Below are 24,297 nucleotides of genomic sequence, written 5' to 3'. Positions count from 1 at the left end.
AATTATACTCCAATAAAGATAAAAAAAACAAAAACAAACCTCACCTGGGGCCCCTCCGACACCCCGGCATCATAGGGAAGTGCAAAGAGGGGGTGAGGTGCCCGGAGGCTGCCCACCCCACCCTTCCCTTCAGGAATTTTGCTTCCTGCCCTGTGCTGGCAGTGCACCCTCATACCCTGCTGGGGGCCAGGCGCTGGAGGAGGTGTGTTCGCACTGTGTGAGGGAGTCGTGCCAGGGAAGCCTAAGTCCACTCGGAGCCCCTGGCTGATGCAGCAGAGGACGGCTTTGCACAAACAGGACGACGGTGCTGGTGACCAAGTGGGGCCCCGAGCTTCCTCAGCCGGAAGGAAAAAGCTGCCCAGTGTCCGGTGTGAGCCGTGCGGACACCCGCCCATAAGTGGGTGAAAAGGACACTACACAGCAGACAGGGCTCAGACCACCGTCCCGGGATCCCGCTGGGAGGAGGGAAAACACGAACAGAGGAGAGAAAAGAGCGAAAGGTCAGAGATGAGCAAAGTGGAGCTGATGAGAACTCTGGAAGCACGTGGGGGGAAAATGACTTTGCTGATTCATGGGCCCCATTTCACCTCACGACTGGGTGTCAAGAGGGCAAGCTGCTTATCAGGCGAGGTCAGAGGCTGAGAGGAGGCCTGCTGCCCCGATGAATCCTTCCACACCCGCGACGCTGAGGACATGAGGGAAGGGTTCTTGGTGCAGAAGGTTTAACAGCTTCTCAGGATAAAACCCGGACCACGTGTGAAGTCCTAAACACCTGTCCTCTGACCAGGAAGACAGAAATCCACAGACCCAGTAAACACACCATTGTCCTGGACTTAAATAAAGGCCTCTTCAAATTTCCACTGCCTTTTGAACGTTTTACTTTCTTCCCTGTGGGCTTTGCATATGTGATCTAAGGAGCGGGGCCTCTCTGCAGATAAGCTTCTTACAAGATAGCCGTGGTGAGCTCTTAGCAGGGCTGCTCACCTGCTCTATCCTGATTCACGTATTTGTCTCCCTATGTCCCTCTGTTCCCCTGTGTCCAGAAAATAAAACCCATCCTAAGGGACAAGGATTTTCCAGTGAGAAAAATTCCAAAGATTTTTATATAGTCTTGAAAGTAATTCAGAAAAGGACTTGCATTTGAACAAATTGCATTTGCAAAGGAATGCTTTGAACAAAGGCTGCATTGTTCAAGTCCACTTGGTGGCTGCTTTGAAGAAACCAAAGTTTACTTGGGTTTTTAAGTTCTTCTGCATTTGCTTACAGCAAAAAAAAAAAAAAAAAGAGAGAGAATTCATACCACATGCTGTGCATACCTTATCCCATCAATGGTCCTCTTCCTGGACTCCTGCAGACACCCATGTCCCTCCACTTCACCTGGCCAGGACCCGGGATGTCTCCCATCCAGACACAGAGCACCTGGAGGGCAGGGTCAATGGCTCAGAATCCAGACATGTAGGATAAAGGGGCGTTGTGCTACTTCCAGACATCTAGGAGGTACAGTTTGGATGCTGAAATGTTGGGATTTACAAGACGTAAATCCCAACTGTTCATGAGAACCATAGGACCGTGGACTTGAAATGGGAAGTGTAACAGAAAATCCAGGATGAACACAGCTTTCACGTGGTCATATTAATTACTTTAAGAGGTGGTTGCTCTGAACCCTTCTCTGGGAAAATAGAAGTTTTGCTGAGAAACAGGAGCGACAACCGTGGAGCTTGGCTGTCTTGGTGTATCGGGACACTGGTGGTGGGTGGGGAACTGGGGTGAGAGGGGACAAGGAGATGACTGTTACTTGGCAACATGCAACAGCGGAAGGCAGGTTTGAGGCGTCGGCAGCTGGAGCAAACACAGCCCACCGTCCATTCCTTGTAACAGCCCAGGTTTTGTTCAGGGCAGCAATGTGCACTTCAGGCACCCAGCCTCCCAGACTCCCTTGCAGCTACGACTGACCCGGTGACACGTTTCAGCCAATCAGATGCAGGTGGAGCCCCTGGGCAGGGCATGCAGGAAAGCTTCTCCGAGAAGTAACTGCCAGGGATCATTTTGACCTTTGCCCTTTGCCCTTCTCCCCAGGACACAGAGCTGGTAGTTACAGATGGGAACCGTCTTGCCAAGCGTGACAGAACAGGGATATAGAAGAAACCTGGAACCTGGTTACATGATGGAGCTGCCGTGTCAGCCTTGGGTGGCTTTTCTCCAAATTTCCTGTTATGGGAGAGAAATAAACCTCTATTGAGTGAAGCCAGCATGACCAGTCGTCAGGTCTGCGTGGCTGGCCAAATGCAAGCCTGGTTTATGCCGCCCTGTGGGAGAAAGGACGCGAGCAGGCGGCCTGAGTTCTCGCTCTGGCTCGGTCCTTATTATTTACTGTACGACCTCAGGCAAATCACCCAGTTCTCCTGGGCATCAGGAGACAGCTCTCTCCAAAGGCTCCAGGGGAGTACCCTTCCTTGCCTCTCCCAGTTTCTGCTGGTTGCCAGCAATCCTGGTGTCCTTGGCTTACAGGTGCATCCTTCCAATCCCCGCCTCCTTCTTCATGGTGTTCTCCTTATGGGTCTCTGTCGACATTTACAAAGACACCAGTCAGATTAGGGCCCACCCCGATCCAGTATGACCTCATGTTCATTTGACTACATCTGTAAGGACCCTATTTCCAAATAAGGTCACATTCACAGGGGTTAGGACTTCACCCTATTTTGGGGAGAGAGGGAGGACACCTTCCAGCAAGAGGTTCTTTCACTGCCATATGTTACATCAAAGGTACTGCAGAAAGTCATGTTTTTTTAAATTTTAGATTTGGATTTTAAAGACATATAAATTAGTTGTTGAGATGTCAGAATACTGTTTGCTTGCTAACCACCGGAACTATAAAACTAAACTCTGGCCATCTGGAAAGGTAGAAAACGCCTTCTACAAAGAGTCAGCTGCTCGGGCTTTCCCAGCTTCTGGCACTGCTTAGCTGTGTCACGCAGCACAGTTTGCTTTATTGACGTAACTATACTTGTTCCAAAGTCTGTAACCCACAGGGTATAGACCACTGTTAAGGCCCTTTCTGATTCTAATAACCTGTGGCTGCAAATGCCGTAAGTTAAAGCCATCTGCTTTGGTTTTCACGTGTATATTTGTAGGGGTAAAAGGTCCTTCAATTTTGTGTTTGGTAAACACAAGCCTAGTAGTCTAGGTTGGAGTTAGTTTATATTCCAGCCGTTGTTACCCTTGAATACGGTGTTGGATTCGGGGAAGGTCAAGAGCTCTGACGGATGCTAAGATGCTCAGACAATCAATCCACACTTTGTTCTTCCTACAGGAAGAGAGGGTATTTTCAAAATGTAAAAGGCTCATTGATGTCAGAAAGTGAAACTAGTGATTCAGCTATAGGGTTTTCATGTTCAAAGGCCTTAGTGGGACGGGGTAAGAGGTTCCGGAACCCAAAACAAATAGGGTCAGATGTCGAAGCAGAACTCCTTGGATCGAGAGCACCCTCTCTCTGCTGAGGTCAAACGTTCTTGTTCAGAAGTTTGGTTTCATGTGTGTTTCTGTCTGTGTGTAGGTCCTTCTGAAATAGCTCTCTGTAGTTTATGAGGCTTTCAGGACCATAGTCAAGCTAGGGATTGTTTGTGAATCTCTGCAGTTCACTTAAGTGAAAAAGCCAAGAATTAATATGATGGGGGGCGCTCACAAAATCTGGGCTAATTTTCTAACTTCTTTCCTGATGAGCACTCTGCTCCTCTGATGGTTCTCTGCTGCATTTGATTTTATTTATTTATTTTATTTTTTGTTTTGTTTTGTTTTTTTGCGGTAGGCGGGCCTCTCACTGTTGCGGCCTCTCCCGTCACGGAGCACAGGCTCCGGACGCACAGGCTCAGCAGCCATGGCTCACGGGCCCAGCCGCTCCGTGGCATGTGGGATCTTCCCGGACCGGGGCACGAACCCGTGTCCCCTGCATCGGCAGGCGGACTCTCAACCACTGCACCACCAGGGAAGCCCTCTGCTGCATTTTAAACATTACGATCACTAAAGTATCTCTGTTTCGTGTGATCTTGAAGAGGAGTGGTGAGAATTAATATTTTAAAAGTTAACTTATTACGTGTTCTGAGGAATTCTAATGAAGGTCACTCTTCAACGTTGGGCCAATGCTTTTGACTCTCCCACCACTTCCTGCTTCTCTGTACGTTCTAGTCACCCTCGACTCGTGAATGGGTCATGAGATTTCACAAGCCCACACTCCCTTCTATACCTGACAAACCCCTACTCATTCCTCAAAGCCTTACTTGACCTCTCCACCTGGGCTAATCCTTCTCTCCCCCATGTTCCAAAAATACTTTGCATGTTCCTCTACTATAGAGCTTTTCAGTATAACATGACTGTCTGCTGGAATATAAACACTGCTTGAGGGCGGGTCTGGGTCCTGTTTGTCCTTGCAGCTTCAGTGCCTTCTATCCAGGAGGTATTTAATGGATATTTGTTACGTAGTAAGAAGTAGGACAGCATGTAACCGTTGTTGCCTTTTTAATTTTTTTTTTTTTTTTCCGGTATGCGGGCCTCTCACTGTTGTGGCCTCACTCGTTGCGGAGCACAGGCTCTGGACGCGCAGGCTCAGCTGCCATGGCTCACGGGCCCAGCTGCTCCGCGGCATGTGGGATCTTCCCGGACCAGGGCACGAACCCGTGTCCCCTGCATCGGCAGGCGGACTCTCAACCACTGCGCCACCAGGGAAGCCCCTAAAATCTTTTTATTAATTTATTTATTATACAGCAGGTCATTGTTGCCTTTTATGTCAGTAACTGTGAAGCCTCAGATGGGTGAGAACAACAGACCCAGATGTACTGTAAAGTGAACGTTGTCAATTTTTTTTCTGAATTCATCACTTCGAGGGCGATAATGTGCTGTTTCGGGGCACACTAACCACCACTTGGGCAAGTCTGGTGTTTTCCTTTTCTTCGAAACTGCTGTTTAACTCGGGCTGGCCAGTGGAGTGTTGGGTCTTCGTGGAGCTGTTTATCCACGGGCCCAGGCATCTCAGAGGGACCTTGTAGAAACAACACCCTAGAAACAGCGTTTCCAGGATTGAGCTAAACATGACTTAGAAACGCTCTGCGGATGCCCCAGCTTGCGTGATTATAAAAAAGTAGACCAGGTAGTGCTTTCTTCCCCATTTTTTCACTTTTCACTAGAAACAATCCAGCAAGTTTTTTCCAATTATGATTTACAGTCCTGATGTTAGAACAGCTTTGGACAGTTTAATCATTTGCAGGGAACATTGTTTTGTTTTTTGTTCTTTTGCTTTTAGCCTTTACATTAAAATAATTTTAACCTTAAAAATGTTATAAAAGTAGGAGAGAGGTGCCGTGTATCCTTCACCAGCTTCCCCTGATGTTGACATCTGGTGTGACCACAGTGCTGTGATCCAAAGAGGATGTTCACACTGACACAGTTGTACTTACTTTATTTGGAATTCGCCATTTCTCCCCACTAATGCCGTTTTCTGGTTCAGCGTCCAGCCTGGGATCCCTATTACATTTTGTTGTCAAACTAAACTGTTTTCTCAAACTGTTATGTTTCTTTAATCCCCTTGCCTTTCATGACCTTGACAGTTTCAAAGAGCCACATCAGTTATTCCCTCCAGGGAATTGTCAGGGATTTGTCTGACGTTTTCTCACTTTATTTTTTTATTTTTATTTTAAAAAATACTATTTATTTATTTATTTGGTTGCTCCGGGTCTTAGTTGTGGCTCGCAGGCTCCTTAATCGTGGCATGCGAACTCTTAGTTGCCCCGCGGCCTGTGGGATCTAGTTCCCCGACCAGGGATTGAACCTGGGCCCCCTGCATTGGGAGCACAGAGTCTTAACCACTGGACCGCCAGGGAAGTTGTTTCCTCACTTTAGATGGAGGTTGTGCATTTGGGGCAGAAATACCACGGAAGAGATATTGTGCCGTTCTCAGGATATGTAAAGATATTGTGCCGTTCTCAGGATATGTCAAGAAGTTTCACATTGGCTTCTTCTGTGAGTGCTGGAACTTGCTCCTTGAAAGATAACTGCTCTTTTTTTTTTGTATTTATAATCTCTGGATTCTCAGGAATTTGGTAGCTCACTCGGTGACTTAGTGTTTGGAATCATGATTCATGAACCAAGATTCCGTTAGGAGGTCATTTCTTTCCCTGCCTCTGGGGGATCAGAAACGCTGGGGCTGGCCTTCCTTCTCTTTGTCCTGCCGGCAGAGCCTCGTCATCAGCCAGCCGCCTCTCCTCTTGCCCACGCAGCTCTCAGTTCCACCCCCGCCTCTTACTGACTCCACACTGCTTCTGGGGCTGGCTGCATCGGGAAGCTGCCCCCCTGCCCCAGGGAAATCATGTGGGTCTAGGTCACGTTTGGGAGGGGAGCCTGGGCAGGCAGAGGGAGGAGGGAGGAAGACTGGGTGCTCAGGCTGCAGCCCCCGCCTCCATTGGGCCAGGGCTGCTCCCAGGGGCCTCGCTGTCTGGCTTTCCGGCCCTTCCAAACCAGAGGATGCCCTGGGAGGAGGGTCACCATGTCTGTGGTAGAATCTCTGGGCAGCTGCGAGAACTGGAGACCTGGGGGCCAGCACGTGTCTGCCTACCTCTCTTTTGTCTCCACCCCGCTTTTCTGCAATATTAAAAAAACATCCTAAGTGGAAGATGGGCCTGGGGAGGGGAGGGCTTCAGAATAAAGGTTTTGTGGAGGTGTGAATCCTCCGATACTCTGGCAGTGCTGACGTTGGTATACTCTTTTATTTATTTATTTTTGCTTTGCATTAAAAATTATTTTTTTATTTTATATTGGAATATAGTTGATTTACAGTGTTGTGTTAGTTTCAGGTGTACAACAGAGTGATTCAGTTATACGTATACATGTATCTATTCTTTTTCAAACTCTTTTCCCCTTTAGCTTATTAAAGAATACTGAGTAGAGTTCCCTGTGCTCTACAGTTGATCCTTGTTGCTATACTGTAATTTTTTTTTTTTTTTTTTTGCGGTACGCGGGCCTCTCACTGTTGTGGCCTCCCCCGTTGCGGAGCACAGGCTCCGGATGCGCAGGCTCAGCGGCCCTGGCTCACGGGCCCAGCCGCTCCGCGGCATGTGGGATCCTCCTGGACCGGGGCACGAACCCGCGTCCCCTGCATTGGCAGGTGGACTCCCAACCACTGCGCCACCAGGGAAGCCCTGTAATATTTTGGATCAGTTGATGCCTAGTTCTATTTTTTTAAAGATGAATGACCCAAGGTAGAAAAGAAAGGTGTGTTTTTTAAACTTAAAAGTCTTTGTTTTCCAAGTTGTGGTTTTTCTTCCCAGGCTTTAGAACCACGAGGTCAGGTGTGAAGAGAGATGCAGCACCTGAGCTTGCGGATGTCGCAGTAGCACCCGCACTTCACCCCAAACACCCTGCAAATGAAAACATGCAACACCCAACACTGGGGGCCTAACTCTGTTCAGAGACTTCCTGGCAACTTGGTTCCACCTTGTGCAGAGGGACGGTCCCAGGGGTTCTGTGGTCACCCCCAGAGTAGGGGGAGGGCTTATTTATCCGGTCTCCTCATCTACAAGATGGGAATAATCACGCCTACCTCATGTGGTGGCCCTGAAATTAGATAAGGTCGCACCGGTGAGTAGTGCCTGGTCCAGGGTCAGGCCCTTAGCACATGGGGGGAGGGGGCGTGGGGAGGCCGCCGTCCTCTGAGCCTCGGACCTTGTGTTTCCTCGAGCCGTGCGTGCTCTATCCCAGGCTGTCAGAATGCTGGCCTGCTGAGGTCTCGTTATCATCCGCACTTGCAGACTAGAAGCCTAGGTCCCAGACAGGCTGGGCCTCTGCCTCTGGCCACACAGCCACAAGTGATGGAGTTAGGGTTTGAGCCCGGGTCTGTCTGGCTCCGGGACCCACCGTGCCCCACGCTTCACATACATCACGGGCATCACACTCAGGTTAATCTGAGGACACAGAGGTCTTCAAGTGGAATGTTAGCGGATGTCAGGAGAGTAATCTCAGTCCTCCGCAGGCAGAGTCAGAGCGGGAGGCTTATGTAGCTATAGGTTTGAGCTGGGAGAGCCGGGCAGGGTGAGCAAATACTTCCTCCAGCTCCCAGCTTGCAGATCGGAGAACGAAGGTGTTTATCTGACACGAGAGTTGTTAGGCTTTGGGGGGCCGTCTGGGGAAAGCGCCGGCGCCTGCCATGGGAAAAGGGGTTCTTCGGGCACGTGAGCTTTTAACGACCATCGGGGTGTGGCTTTGCCTTTCGTGTGACACACAAGAATCACAAAGGAACAAAGTTAACACGATGAGAGTCCATGTGGCTGACTTAATCCATGTTTCCGGAAGTTCTCTGTCCAATGCAGTGGCTCCACCGTAATCCAGGTGGGGAGAAATATGCATGAACAGAAAATAGAGTCGGTGCTGCCGGCTGGGGGCGGGGCGGGGGGGGGCGTGAGGGAGGCGGGGAGGGAAGTATACCTGGTGGACGAGGGAACGCCAGCTGGGTCTCGAGCAGAGAAGGCTGTGTGCTGGCGGCGGGGATGGGGCGGGAGGAAGGAGGTGGACAGGCACCCCCGCCAGCAAATGACAGGCGTGCGACGTGAGGCCTGGTCTGCCTGCAGCTGAGTAGAGGGAGTGGAGACACTTGGGCAGAGCAGGTGGTACGGGGTCCTTCGGGAGAGCCCTGGAAGCTGGAGAGGAGAAAACGGCTCTGGGCATCTTGGCTGATTGGAGGAGGGTGCACTGGGGAAATGGTGTTTTAGGCAGCATCTGTCCCCATCCTGCACGGGATGGAGGGAGCCTCAGGCAGTGGGCTTCGGGTATCCTGTTCCCACTGACAAAGCTCGTCCCAATTCGGAAATGTTTGCTAGGGGTCATAGCCAGTCCAGCGTGAGTAGCCCAGCCCTGGCAGAGCCGTGGAAGGGAGAGCCAGACTCTCTAAACCTGACCCAACAGTCCTGCAGTTCAGCCAGCCCCTCGTCCCCATGCGCGCGGAGCAGCCCTGCGATTCCCAGTGGCTTCCTTGCGGGCGGGTCGACAGGAACTTCGTTGGTCTTAATTTAAAGATAGGAATGGATAACTAAAATGGCTACTAAGGAGAAACATACCTAAGTCTGTAGTCTTATCTATGTAGCCTTAATACGATAAGAAATAACATATAAACTGGTGTGATACCTAATGTAGAGGAACGTAGGCTATAAATAACCTCTAAAATGTTCTTTTAGCTGAGATCATTACAGGAAGTGTACAGAAAAAAAATTGCCCATAATTTTCTTACTTGACCTTCAGGATTTTAAAAATGTCATGATTACATTATACATTCAGTTACCATGTCCCCTTGTATTAAAGCATTTTCCATTGAGCTTAGCTGTGTGCTGTACAGTCTTATACACCTTCTACAACACCGTAGAATATCCCATCCCACAGATGGGCTGACATTTGTTTACTCCTTTCTCTATTTTTGAACATTTGTGCAAGTTCCTCCTTTAAGAGACGTTATTGGGACATAAAAGGTATTCTTCCTAGAAAAACCGTGCAATTCCACGTGGAAATAAAGGGAAGGAAAATTGGGGTGATTCTTGATCTACAGTAATAGCTTCTTCTCGAGATAGGCCTCTAGGTGAGTTTATGATTCTTCACCGTCTCAGACACTCTGACTCTGACAGGTGGACTCTGATACCTGGTGCGGAAGGTGAGAGTGGAATGCCTTTTCAGGGGCTACGAAAACTGTGTTTCAAAACCACGCATGAGAACATCACTCGTCCGATTAACGGGCGCGGTGAGGGGGATGCCACGGAGGTGTCATGTTTGTAGGAATTTAGGTGAAGGTAGAAGGAGGCGGGATGATGAGGAACGTAGTCGTGACTGCCTGGTACGTTCTTTTGGCTGAAGGGGGTGTTTCTGTAAGGCTTTGTAGCTCAAGCAACTGCCAGACCGGGGAAGGACCTCAGGATAAGGAGAAATTTGCGCCGGTTCACAGAGATTCCACGTATTAGCTCGTGGTGCCTCAGATAAGGCAGCAGAGTGAGAGAACAGCCGCCCGCAGCCTCCCTCGCGCACGTCCGTCTGGCCCCAGCTCTCTCCACCTGTGCCCTCGGCCCCAGTCTTCATACCTCACAACCCTTAAACCCTTTCCATAAAGCTACCTGCGCCTTATTTTTTTATTTCTTTAAAATATTTATTTATTTATCTATTTTGGCTGCGCCAGGTCTTAGTTGCGGCACGCGGGATGTTTGTTGCAGTGTGTGGGCTTCTTAGTTGCGGCATGCATGTGGGATCTAGTTCCCGGACCAGGGATAGAACCCGGGGCCCCCGGAATTGGGAGCATGGAGTCTTACCCACTGGACCATCAGGGAAGTCCCTTATTTTTAAACATTGTGGTGAAATACACAGAACATAACTTTTCCCATCTTCACCATTTCCCTATGCACAGTTCCCTGGCATTAAGTACATTATACGATTGCACCTGTCACCACTGTCCCTCCATCCGTCTCCAAGACGCTTCATCTTGCAAAACTGGAACTCTCTGCATTAAACACTGACTCCCCACCCCCTGGAAACCAGCATTCTCCTTTGTGTCTCTGTGATTTTGACTACTGTCTCATGTAAGTGGAATCATACACTAGTTGTCCTTCTGTGTCTGGCTTATTTGACTTCGAATAACGTCTTTAAGTTTCATCCGTGTTGTAAAAGGTGTCAGAATGTCCTTCCTTCTTAAGGCTGAGCTGTGTTCCGTTGTATGGATGGACCGCATGGTGTTTATGCATTTACCTGTCGTCAGTGGACACTTGGGTTGCTTCCCCCTCTTGGCTACTGTGAATGATGCTGCTGTGAACATGGGTGTGCATTCCCCCCTTTTAAAAGATGAAGCCCTGTATTTGCTTTTGCATTTCTTTACTAGGAATCTAAGGTGCCCTTTCCACTGTGTAGACTTTTCATTAGGATCATCGCTGTTTTGCTAGGACTCTGTTCCAGAGCTGTGAGGGTCTGAGTAGTCTGCTCAGCCCTGCTCCTCGCATGAGCCCTGCTGTCTCGGTGCACAGTTTTACAGAACAAGAGGGGTGTGTGTTTGTTTATTCAGAAATACATGTATGCGTCACCTCACAGCAGAGATGCCTGTAGAGTTGGATGACAGTAGCTGGGGTTCAACAGTGCACTGACCACCTTGCAAACTTAACCGGGCCCAGGGTCTTCCTCAGTAACTGCCCCCCAGGGCCCCTGGGGAGCACCTGACCCGAGGCACCAAATCCCGACACCTTGGCCACACGCCACAGGAGTTCAAGACATCATCATTTGATGAAGAACCTAGGGGTAAGACGGGAATAAAGACACAGACCTACTAGAGAATGTACTTGACGATATGGGGAGGGGGAAGGATAAGCTGTGACAAAGCGCGAGAGAGGCATGGACATATATACACTACCAAACGTAAAATAGATAGGTGGTGGGAAGCAGCCGCATAGCACAGGGAGATCAGCTCGGTGCTTTGTGACCACCTACAGGGGTGGGATAGGGAGAGTGGGAGGGAGGGAGACGCAAGAGGGAAGAGATATGGGAACATATGTATATGTATAACTGATTCACTGTTATACAGCAGAAACTAACACACCATTGTAAAGCAATTATACTCCAATAAAGATGTAAAAAATAAATAAATAAATAAATAAATAGGAAAAAAAAAGAAGACTGAGCAGAAGCTGGAAACCCGAGAGGGAGCTTGGTCAGAAAGTGGAGAAGCCCTGGGAGCCGTCGTCTTGGGCCCATGACTGTTCACAAGGCTTGAGTGACAAAGCAGATTGGATGAGCAGAAGCCGGAACCACACACCTTCTGGTCCGGCAGGAGCCTGTGTGCAGAGAATCCGAGAGCTGGCGGAGGCCGCGGTGGGCAGCTCAAGGGAAGGAAGGAGGCAAGAGTTACGGTCCATTTCGGTTAGAGCCGCCTGTTTCTTAGCCGTGGTTTCCGTGAGTGTTTCTACCAGGAAAGAAAGGCTTTCAGCGCACAGAGGAGGTTTGTGACCGCCCACCGGGGTGACTGGTGCGCTGGAATGTGGACTCAGGCCACCGGCAGAGACGCAGGAGGACTTGGAGGGTCTCTTCAACCACTCGGTAAAGTTACTTGTGACTGAGAAGGGAAGGGGCTCAGACACCCACCGGGAGTCCAGGATTCAGGCGGAGCCTTGTCCTCCTGAGGGCTGAGGAAAGATGGTATCAGTCCTGTTCTCAGCCTCGTTCAGCCTGAAAAGGCTCCAGCTCTCCGTTCTTGGGCTGTTTGATGGAAATATTCGAACAGAAGAGAAAGAGCCGCTTTTTGGTTTTTCAAATATATGATAAGGTAGAACATATAATGTCAAATAAGATGTCCAGTAGCTTAAAGATACAACTAGAATTTTCCAGACAAAGGGAAATAATGTCTGTTTGCTGGGAGGCGGGCCTAAGAGGATGGCTTGCTGAAACCAGCCATCTTGCTGTAGAGGAGGGAGAGAAGGAGGCATAAAGGGAGCGGGAAGAAGAGAAGGGCAGAGGGGAGGGCTCACGTGTGCTCCCCCCTGATTACCGCACCGTAGTTCTCACTTTCCAGCGCATCCCGTTTCGCCGCAGTGCTTTACCACCTGTGGGATTCATCCCATGAGTGGGTCCTGCAGCACCAAATAAAACGATCTAAGAAGGGGAGCATCTCAGATGCATCGCAAGAGGGGAGTGTCAGCATCGCTGGTAAATATCCTTTCCCTGTGTCTGTGTTCACCCATGTGTCACTGGGTCACGATGTCAGATATGCTTCTTACCGTGGCTGCAGCCGCAAGTTTGAGAAACATTCTGGCGTTTCGCCTGCCTTCTGATCCTGGATCTTCCTTTGCAGTCAAAGAGAATTTTGTGTCCAGATTGGGCTCCTGTTAGACCCGAAATTGATGGTCTGGTTGATTCCGATGCTTATTAACGACTTTCCACCGTCACCTACTCAGGATCGCCCCAAAGGTGCCCCGACCCCAGCGTGTCTGCCAGCTGAGGTGTAGGGAAGGGTCCTGAATTCAAAGCTGAAAACTTGGAGTTGGATCTCAGGTCAGCCACGGAAATTGTGCTTAAACTTCTCTCCAATCCAATCCAATCTTTTCCAGCCCAATTTAATTCAACAGATGGTCATTGAATGCCTACTAGATCCTGGATATGAACCTAGATGACACTGGGCCCCAGGGACCCACGAAGCTCGCAGGCTGATGATGTAGATAAGCGCAAGATCCTAAAGGACCTGCGGGCGGAAAGATGCGAGGGACTCAATCCTGCCTGTGACGTGGGGACTGAGTCTCGAGGAGTTGCCCAGTGGAGAATGCAGGACTGTTTCCAGGCACAAAGGTCTGGGGAAAGCTCCTGGCGTGGGTCCTGAAGCAGCATGCGGCCGGCTAACGCTGAGGTTTCAGCAGACCATGTCAGAAAACCCGGAGCCGTAGAAGCACTGGCTGTGGGGAGGAAGTGCCCCTGGTCTGAAAGGCCTCCGTTCTCCCCCTTAGCCTCAGACCATGGCTTCAGTTCAGCCTCTGGACAACCCGTCCCTCCCCACGCCCACCCCAGGCACATCCCAGCCCCAGCCTGGCAGCACTGCAGGGCTTACCTCCTGCCAACCATGGAGGGCAGGTGATCGCCTGAGGTACGTTTCAGCATCCCATCCTGTTAGGCGCCGATGGGTACATGGATACTCTTGGTGGGGGGACTGTTCAGGCAGGGTCTCCTTCTTGACCACTTTCCAGACTTGCCCCCCATCCCTGGATTCCAGAGAAACAGAACAAGTAAAATAATTAATGCTGCCTAAGGCTACATACACACACTATATAACTCCAACTGTACGACCTTCTGGAAAAGGCAAAACTACGGAGATGGAAGAAACCTCTGTGGGTCCCAGGGCTTAGAGGGGAGCGAGGGGTGAACTGGTGGAGCACAGAGGACTTTTAGGGCAGGGAAACAATCCTGTGACAGTGTGGTGGAGGATGCATGGCATCGTGTCTGGCAAAACCCAGAGAACTGTAAATGAAGAAGAGTGAACCGCAGTGTAAACAGCGAGCTTTAGTTAATAAGGATTATCAGTACTGGCTCAGCAAGTGGAACAGATGTGCCACACTGATGTAGATGTTAGTAATAAGGGAAACTGTTGGGGGGTAGAGGGGTTATGTGGGGACTCCCTATACTTTCTTTTGTTAATTGAAGTATAGTTGATTTACAGTGTTGTGTTAGTTTCAAGTGTACAGTAAAATGATTCAGTTATATATATATAATATATATATAACTGAATATAATATACATATTCTTTTTAGGATTACTTCCCATTATAGGTTATTACAAGATATTGGGTATAGTTCTCTATACTGTCTATACTTTCTGATCCATTTTTCTGTAAACCAAAAACTGCTCTAAAAAATAGTCTATTAATTTAAAAGGTATATATTCACTACCCTTAAAGAGCTCATAATCTCTTTGGTCAGCGCTAAGACAGCCATGTGTCTGAGAACATATCGGTGTCACTGACGATGAAGTCATGAACCCTACCCAGGAAGCCAGGGAGGCTTCAGAGGGGAAGCGGGCTGGAGGTAAGCCTGACAGTCCCTGGTGCACCAGGCAGATGTGGGTTTGCCTGCAGATGTGCTCTGAGCGGTGGTTTATGTTCCACACTCTCTGCAGGTCAGGGGATGCTAGACTCTACGGAGATTCTCTCATTTCATCCCCGCTACAGCAGGGCAGGGCTATTATTTCTATGTTACAAGTGAAGAAGCTAAGGTTCAGAAGAGCTCGTCCAAGGCCACCCAGCTAGTGAAAACTGAAAGAAAGGGGAGTCTGATGACCTGCCTGCCCCTGAAGCAGGGGCTCCATCAACCGGGTAGAGATTACCTCAGGGAGAGGGTTAGGGGCATTCTGTGTCACATGCAGGGGTCAGAGGGGAAAAACAAAGATTGATGGGTAAGGGCCTCAGTCAAGGTGATTTAATAAAGAAGATGGATTTCAGGAGTGGCTTGATCAGGCAAAGAGAAAGTCTGTGGAGAACCATTCTAGTCATCTAGTCAATGTGCATTCCCAGTCCCAGGTTCACAGGGTCTTTAGGGCTGTCAGAACCACCTTGGAATAAGGACATTGTAGAGATAGCGACTCCCCTCCTTATCCGAGTGGCTTTGTGTAAATTCCGGGCAGCTGGTAAGAGCTGGGAACATTGTTTTACTGTTCCTTCTGCTCTTTCTGAGGGCGGCCCTGCCCGTCAGGTTCCCTCCAAATCCAGGTGTGAGAGCATCCCTTTGCTGAGCACACGAGGACGGCACTGCAGACAGACGCTGGGGCGGGCTCCTGGCACGTCTCCCGTCTTTTGTTGGCCTCTGTGCCCCATTCCTGGGCAAAGAGCAAGGAAAACTCCCCCCGCTCTTCCCCTAATAGATACTTATGTGCCAAAATAATTTGATGAAGGCCAAACATTATTCTTTCATTCTAGGAAACTTAGGTATCTTCTCTAATAAACTGTAGAAGACAGCAGATGCTCCTTATCCATTCTAGTCAATAAAAACAGCCACCGTTTACTGAGATTTAACCACGTGCCAGGCTCTGAGCTGGGACATTATCACACTTAATCTTCACCCCAGGGTTTCACAGATGAGGCAGACTCCTGGGAGGTTAAATCATTTCCCCAGAGCCCCAGGGCTGGAGTGGAAGACCTGGGCTCTCGGGTCTTACCTTCCACCGCAGGGGCCAGCCCATCCCCCTCAACCCCCTCCCCGCTTTACAACCAATTAAGAAACAAGGCACTGGAGACGGACAGATGAAGATAAAAATGTCAGTGATATCGCCAGTCAAGTCAGTTGGAGAATGTGACTTTAGGTCTGAGAAGAGTTCTTGCTAATATGCTCTGAGTGCCCCCTGCCCCCCAGCCAGCTGTAGAGCTTCAGCCACTGGTTCCACACCCGCCCTCTACCCCCCAGGTGACAGTCACTGACTGCAGATGGCTCCCTGCAGATGTCTGGGTGGAGAGGTTAGAAAGGAGTGACTCCTCTGTGCTTCTGAAGAATTACTGTTAAATTACTAATAAATTAGGTCTGTTCTATCAAGGTAGGTGGACCAGTGGGTTCCTCCCACCAGTCAGTAACTCCTTCTTTGGTGCAGAGGGTGGGGCCTGAGGCCGGAAGTGTTACTTTGTGGAAGCTCCTCAAAAAGAAAAATCTGAATCGCGGAGAAAGGAGTTTCCTTACTGCATGAGTCAGCTCAGGCTGCCAGGACAAAATACCACAGACTGGAGGGCTTAAACAGCAGGAATTATTTCTCACAGTTCTGGAGTCCAAGATCAAGGCACCAGCAGATTTGGTGAATGGTGAGGACCCACTTCCTGGCTTGCAGACGGCCACCTTCTTGCTGTGTCCTCTCATGGTGTGGAGAGGGAGAGAGAGACAGACAGAGAGAGGGCTCTGGTCTCTCTTCCTCTTCTTATAAAGGCACTAATCCCATCATGGAGCCCCACCCTCATGACCTCATCTAAGCCTTAACAGTCCCACCTCCTAAAACCATCTCATTGGTTGTTAGGCTTCAACATATGGATTTGAGGACATAATCATTCAGGCCATACACTTCCCTCCCTTGTCCTGTGTGACCTTAGGTGAGTCTTTCAACTTCTCTGAACTTTGTTTTCTTCATCCATAAAACGCGAAAGGTAATAGTACTCTAAGGGCTGCTTTGAGGCTTTAAGTAGAGAACGAATGTAAAGGACATAAAATGTTAAGTACTGAGAAAGCGTTAACAGAGGGACACATAATTTCAGAGATGTTATTGTGTGAAAAAAAGTGCACCATCGACTTGATGAGAGCTGGTAGTTTCTGTCAGCACCGGTGTACAATGACTCTTTGGTGAGAGCTTTGCACTGACTTCTAACAGAATTATAGAGTTTAAGCTGCTGGTCAGAGTTGGGTACCAGCAGATCACTAAGAGAAAAAAGTCCAGAGAAACCTTTGGAAGTTCCCGTTGGTGGGGAAGGTAGAATGCAGATGTCAGCTTTGTTTGCAGGCCTGTGAGTGATGGCTGGTTGTGTGGGCAGAGAGAGGTCACTGTAGGAGACTTAGAGCCTTTTTACACAGAAGCCACAGTGGGATTCCCCATGGAATGATGGAGGCTGAAGGAAACTTTGAGATGGCTGGTCCGCATCACTCATTTAGCAGATTAGGAAAGTGAGAGCCAGAGAAGTCTGGTGATTTATTCCCTCGATGCCTGTTACCTAGTGCTGGCTCTGGATGTAGAGCACCCAGTCTCTCCATGTCAGATCCTGCTTTGTCCTAAGTTAATAATCTAAAACCAGAAATATCTTTTTATCTCAGGAGCTCAAGAGTCCCACTAAAACAAAACAAAACAAAAATTGTATTTTTTAAAGGACAGGAACTAATAATTATTAAGCACCTGTATGTATTATACCAGGAGTCTTATATGGGCTAAAGTTTGGTATTAATATTTTCCGACCAATCCAGAGAGGTAGGTTTCCCTTTTCACCGAAGGGGAAGCTGACACTCAGCAAGGTAAAGGGCTAGCCCAGGTCACAGGTATCAGGGAAGCAGGCCGAGTCTTTACAGCTCTAGAGAAATCCGTTTACCTGAGAGCCGGTGTTCATGTAAATATTAATAACAGTTTCCAGGCAGGCAGAAATGATCCTCTGAGACACAGATTTTTTAAAAAAGAATAATCAAAAATTTCTCCTCAGATTTGTGCTAATTTCAAAGAGCTAATTTTAAAATTATCAATTTAGCCCTCGATATTCTTTTTTTAAAAGAGTACTGAAGTAGACGTCATTTTTAACATTTGTGACAGCTTCATGCAGGTTTCATTGAAGTTATAGAAAGTAGAAATAAAATGAAATATTTGAGATTAGCCTTCATGCTATGTCTCTCAAATTTTCCATTGCTTATTTATTTTAGGCTGGCCAAAAAGTTCGTTTGGGTTTTTCTGTAAGATGTTACAGAAATACCTGAATGAACTTTTTGGCCAGCCCAATATTATGTGTTTCTGCTTTAAAAATATATATTCACTGTCAAAAATTTGGGGGAGTTTCAAATAAAGATCCAAACAGTAAAATAAAAACTTGCCCGTATTTCCACCACCCAGAGATAATGACCATTAGTATTTCGGGGTGTGTGCTTTAATTAATGGGCTGTTATTTTAGAGTAGTTTTGGGTTTACAGGAAGACTGGGAGGAAAGGAGAGTTCCCATGGATTCCCTCAACTCCTCCCTGTACCACACCCCCATCCCCCCAGTTTCTCCTGTTACGGGCATCTTAACATCAGTGTGGCACATTGGTTGCGATTGATGAGCCAATATTGATACGTTATGATAAACGACTTCACATCAGGTTTCACTCTTTGTGTTGTATATTCTGTGGGTTTTGACAAACGCATAACGACATGTACCCACCGTTTGAGTATCACACAGAATAGTTTTCCACTATTTAAAAAAGCATGTATAGAATTAATTTTGACTTTTCATTGTGTAATTTAATATTTGTATATGTTCTTTAGTTTTTACATACTAGTTATTGTTCTTCTTTGATTATAAAAGTAACATGTATAATTATAGTGCTGGCAACACAGAACCACTCAGATGAATCATGTAAAAGACAGCAGTTTTTAAAGGAATGTGTTTATTTTATGAATTCCATTAGGTGCACATCAGAAAACAATCATGGAACTTTTAGGGCCCAGATCCTTGCGCAGAAGGGTTACCTTCGTCTCTGCGGTTTTCCTGTGAATTAATGATTGCGCCATGAGCCACCCGGGAAGGGTGAGAGTTCTGAGTGTGTTCACCCAGACAGTCCACGGAAGACCTGCTCTAGGTCCTGGGGAAGTGGGTAGGTTTAAAAGTCCTCACCTAGGGTTTTTTTTTTCTGTTGTTGTTGTTGTTTTTGCGGTACGCGGGCCTCTCACCGTTGTGGCCTCTCCCGCTGCGGAGCACAGGCTCCGGACGCGCAGGCTCAGCGGCCATGGCTCACAGGCCCAGCCGCTCCGCGGCACGTGGGACCCTCCCGGACCGGGGCACGAACCCGTGTCCACTGCATCGGCAGGCGGACTCTCAACCACTGCACCACCAGGGAAGCCCTTGTTGTTGTTGTTGTTTTTAATACATTTATTTATATTTTTGGCTGCGTTGGGTCTTCATTGCTGCGTGCAGGCTTTAGTTGCGGCCAGCGGGGGCTACTCTTGGTTGCGGTGCGCGGGCTTCTCATTGCGTTGGCTTCCCTTGTTGCGGATAATGGGCTCCAGGCGAGCGGGCTTCAGTAGACATTGTGGCACGCAGGCTCAGCAGTCGTGGCTCGAGGGCTTTAGAGCACAGGCTCAGTAGTTGTGGTGCACGGGCTTAGTTGCTCTGCGGTATGTGGGATCTTCCCGGACCAGGGCTCGAACCCGTGTCTCCTGCATTGGCAGGCGGATTCGTCACCACTGCTCCAGCAGGGAAGCCCTCACTTAGGGTTTTCTTTTTCACGAAAAGTGTAGCCAGGGCGCCTTGGCCTGGAGTGACCTCCTCCCTGGCAGAGGTGGGGCGAGGGGGCAGTGAGGAGCGGTTGCCTGGGCGACGCGACTGCTCCTCCCGCCCAGGGCCGATGCTGGGGGGTTGATGAGGTGGAGGGGAGCCGGGTTTTAGGGGGGCCGGGCTGGGGGTGCTGACATGGGGGGAGTTGCTGGGGGTGGATGGAGGAGACCCCGGCTGGGGGGTGTAGCTGGGTGGACGAGGAGTTAGGGTCGGGGGAAGTGTAGCGGGGCGGGCGTGTGGTGGGGGGATATCCTCGTGGTGGAGCAGGGTGGGTTGGGAATGTCTGCGAGGATGATGGGGACAGCAGGGCCGCTGGAAAGGTGGCCGGGGACGGATGGGGCTGGCAGGGAGGAGAAGAGCCGAGCCAGGGGCGTGGTCTGGGGGGGCTGAGCTGGGGGCGTGGCTTGAGGCAAGAAGGGAGAGCCTAGCCAGAGCGGTGGCCTGGAGCCAGGTGTGGCGTGGCCTGGGGGGCGTGGAAGGAGAGCCGGGCAGGGGCGTGGCCTGGGGCCGGGCGTGGCATGGTCCGGGGTGGGGGGGTGGTGGAAAGGTAGCTGAGCCGGGGGCGTGGCCTGGGGCTTGGGCTAGGCCTGGGGTGTGTGTGGAAGAAGTGCAGGGTTTGGGGCGTGGCCTGGGCCGGCGGGGGCGTGGCCTGGGCCGGGCGGCAGCGGCGGGCTGGCTTCAGCGGCGGGCTGGCTTCAGCGCCGCGCTCCTCCCCCGCAGCCCAGCCCGCCGCCCGCCCGGAGTTCGCGCACCCGAGCGGAGGCTCCTCCGAGAGCCCGGCGTGCTCGGATCTCCGCGGCGCCAGGACCAGCCCTGGGTCGCTGGGACGTCTTGGATCGGCAGACTTTGGAGGCTCCTTCGAGCGGGGCCGCGGTAGGTGAGGCTGCGCCGGGGCGCCGGGCGGGCGCCCGGGTGTTGGCGAGGAGCCCGAGCCCGGGAGCTGAGTTACCCTGACGCCGGCCCCGCAGCCCCAACACCGAGTTCGCTCGGTGAGCTCGCTGCGGGGCTGGGCGGCCCGAGGGCGAGGGACCCCCGGCCCCGCGCGCCTGGGGATCCCCAGACTTGACCCGCGCCCGCCGCGGGCTGCGGGCGGGACAAAGGCGCAGAGCGCCCGCGCCGCCCAGGGGATGCGCTGGAGATCTCTCCCAAAGCGAGTTTCTCTCCGGGTGCCCCGGGCCTCATCTCCCGAGAAAGGTGGGACCCTGAGTCCGGCGACCCTGAACTGGAGGGATGAGCTCCAGGGCTGGTTTGCTTCCACTTACGTTAGGCGAGGTGAGGGAGTGGGCACGCCAGCCCAGGGGGACACAGACCAGCGCTGCGCCTACGGCCGGGGAGCTCAGGTGACCTGGGCTGGAGGCCACCATCCGGCTGTGCAGTCTGAGCCCCGGCAAACCTCCCCTCCCTCCAGGTGCGGAATAAAGGCCAAACCAACCAACCATACAAACAGAACTGTCTCCGTCATTTGCTTCCCAGCACTGGACAGTCTTGTTGATAAACAAAAGAATAACTTGAGTTTATTTAGCACTTGTTACCAAGGCCATCTAAATTCATACATCATCCGCCCCTCCTACCACGGTTTTCCCTGCGTCTCACCTCATTTTCCGTGTTGCCTGGTGTTTTCTACCCTATTAACCCCTCCAAGTCCCCAAGTACTGTGCTCTTCTCTAACAGGTACAGAAGTTTCACCCATTTTATTTTTCCTAACAAATGCTCCTTTTCTATGCCCCCTTCTTGCAGATTTCCTCACCGCAGTGTCCTCGGGGTCCTGGTGATTACGCTTCCTCCCTGTGCTGAACCTTGGCCTCTGCCCCCTCCCCCCATCCTTTAGAGTTTTATGTGACTGTTTCTTACCCAGAATTCTAATTTTCACACCCCTCCTTTGGTCCCCAGATTTTCCACCTTCCTCCCACCCAGGCTGGCTGGCTGCCTTTTTGCCTGTGCTCCCGTGCTGTGGGCTGTCTTGCCTTTTACCTACTTCTCCCTGTGCTTTTCCCGCCTCCAGAGCACACCTTGTTTCGGTTCCTCTGGTTGTTGATTTTGCGGCTGCATCACCACTCCTCGGTTCCCTTTCTTCCCTTCCAATCGGTCCTCCATTACCTGGCAGACGTCTTTATTTCAGAAGGTCTGAAAGTGTTACAAGTAGGCAACCAGCTTCCCCAGGACCTCTGTGGACGTCAGGACCTTCCCATCTGCTCCTGGTTCTGTGTGTGTTCTTACTGAAGAAGTAGTATCGTATGTAGACAAGTTCTCCGACTATGTTGATATTGATGTTGATGTGAATATTAGGTAGCAGTTGTCAAACACTTAGTAGGAGCCGAGCAGTCTTCCGAGGGACGTGCGTGCAGTAATAACTCATGAATCCTCCTCGCTTCCCTGTAATGTCGATGCATTCCTAGCCCCATTTTACAGATGAGAAAGGGGAGGCTCAGAGAACTTTAAGTACCAGGCCCAGTTTCTCGTGGCTGTGTGGTGGGAGAGCCCCTCTTCTCGCCAGGCGGCTGTGCTCCCAGGCCATGCTAACTTTGGAACTCATAATGTGGGCTGGGATTCGGCCTTGGAAATGAGGTCATTATTTGCGTGTTTTACTTGGTCTGCAGTTTACTGCTGTTGAGGACATAATATCTATACTGTAGAGCAGTGTGTGGGGAAAACCTAATGCCTCCTGTCCCTCAGAAAGACTGGGGACGCTGCCTGGGCTGGCTTCCAGCTCACTTTCCTGAAGAGACCACCTGGCCCCCTTGGCTACAGGAAGGCTGGAAGAAAGCTTCTTGCAAAGACCGTTGCCAGCTGGCTCCTCCCCTGCAATGAGAGGTCAGTTTCACTTTAGCTGGCCAGATCTTTAGGGTCCTTGAGAGCCCTGTGATGTGGTGAGTCTTGCTTATTTCTGTTTCATTATATAATTTAAAGCCTTGTTCCTATATCCCCTTCATCTTCCTGAAAGTTGGAGGCAAGTGTTTGTTCTTAGGCAGATGCTGAAGCAGAGTGTTGGGAAAGTTTTATACTTCGATGGCTGGAAGGGGCCTTACGTTCCACAGACGAGGAAACTGTGGCCCAGAGAAATAAAATGATATGTCCAGGGCAGGCAGCGGGACAGTAGATCCCTGACCTGCCGACCTCTGGTTCAGGACTCTCCATGCATGGCCCTGCAGCTTGGTGGGGTGACCTCTGGGCTTGCTGTGCAAAGCAGTAAACGAACCCTTTCCTTCCTGAGCTAAGAGGCATTGGGAGGATTCATTTGGAATGGAAATTGTCAGTGGGTTCTTTTTTTTTTTTTTGGTCTGAAAACTAAACATTTAAAAAATGTTTGCTTTCGAGATACGTAATGGCATAAACGTGATCATAAAATTGCAGAAGTATAAATTCAGATGTTTTTAGAATTTTCCAGAACATCAGGCAGGAGCGCCAGACATACATTGCTTTCTAGAGGCAAATCGTACAATCCATGGCAATTTGAAAATCAGTAAGTGGAACGATGGGTTGTATTTTCATTTGCAGAGAGAAAGGCCTTAGTACAAAGCGCTCATGTGATTTCCTTCATCTCTGCATCTCAGATAAAACAGGGGTGAAGGGGGAGCCTGTCCAGTTAGATGCTGTCTCTGTGTTGGCTCTGCCATGCCCCGCCCCCATCTACCCCTGGCCTCGGGCTCCCAGCCAAGCCCCCCCATTCCCAGCTCTGCTCCCTGCTGTCTGGTTCATCTCTTTCTCCAGGAGCCCTCGGGGAACCTGGAGGGCGCTGCTCACCCAGGATTGCTCAAGCCGTTGCATAACTGCCTTTCTTGACAGAATCCAGCCCGAATGCCCTAAGGTGTTTGTTGCATGTAATTAACTTCTCTCTGATGCTCCAGAAGCAGATGGGTGGCTCAGTGCGTCCTTGGGAGGAATGACGAGACATTCGCTGTCTGTGTTCTGTGGTGCGGATGGATCATCGGTGTAACTGCGGAGCAGGTTAGGTTTACCGCTCCCCTCGCACAGGGGAAGGAATCGAATGTCCTGGCCACAGCCCCGTAGGAAGAGTCAAGGCTGAGATTTGAATGCGATGCTGCCAGGCCCAGGAGATCCACACGCACGTCCAGCGTCTGTCTGCTCTGAAGCTCATAACCACAGCAGCTTCCCAGAGCCTTTTACGAACTAGAGGAGGGAAAACAAGGGGTACATGGGGCCTTGCGGGCGTCCCGGACCAGCCCTCCGCAGTCTCCCTTTGGGGCCAGGGGCGCTTTCTGACTGTGGGCGGCAAAGCCCCAAGTGGCCAGAGATGGTCCTTGTTTCTCATACATGGCTGTGGCCATTTGCTGTGGTCGGGATGTCAACATTTGTGGCCACAGGTAATGCCCCCTCCTGTGCTCGTGATCTTCAAGTGTTACCTAACCAGGACCTTAAAGGACCTGATTTCTTGGCCAGAAATAACCTCCGCCTGTTTCCGTGACACAGGACTGCTCTTTGTCACCCTGGAAGCAATGCAAGCTTAGCGTTGTCATTTCAGGGACCGTGTGCCTGACTCAGGACATCTTTTGCTCTGGTCAGAGCTGAGCTGGACCCCCAGTTCTCTCTCGGGGTTCAGCCATGGGACTGGGGATCTCTAAGAGGACCCTGCCTGCTAATCTGGGAGAGGGAGGGGCAGCTTTTTCCCTCACCCATTAGCACCGTTACAGAGTTTGTTCCCTAAGCCTGGCAGGCTGTCCTTAGAGAAAAACAGAACTCAGGTCTGAAAGGGCTAGACTGGAAGGTGTGGGCGGGCGAGATGCGGCCTGCAGGAATCTGGGATCCTTGCCCGCCATCTCTGGCAGGTG

At 50.4% G+C, this 24,297-nt stretch overlaps 1 protein-coding gene across 3 annotated transcripts in view; it reads left to right on the top strand.

Annotated features, from left to right (window-relative positions):
- Positions 1 to 20,217: 20,217 nt before the first annotated feature.
- The window catches only part of SPATA13 (spermatogenesis associated 13), a 120,553-nt gene continuing 116,473 nt past the window's right edge, over positions 20,218 to 24,297 (top strand). The window contains exon 1 of one of the 3 annotated variants that reach the window (XM_060129488.1): positions 20,218 to 20,383. The gene's annotated coding sequence lies outside the window, so the exon portion shown is untranslated. Of the gene's footprint in view, positions 20,388 to 24,297 lie in introns of all 3 variants that reach the window. The other 2 variants (XM_060129487.1, XM_060129486.1) reach the window with 2 other exon arrangements.

This window comes from Lagenorhynchus albirostris, chromosome 18 (assembly GCF_949774975.1).
Source record: "Lagenorhynchus albirostris chromosome 18, mLagAlb1.1, whole genome shotgun sequence".
In the NCBI taxonomy this organism is placed as follows: domain Eukaryota; kingdom Metazoa; phylum Chordata; class Mammalia; order Artiodactyla; family Delphinidae; genus Lagenorhynchus; species Lagenorhynchus albirostris.
The sequence above is the reverse complement of the archived record's forward strand: the minus strand, read 5'-3'. Positions and strand labels throughout refer to the sequence as shown.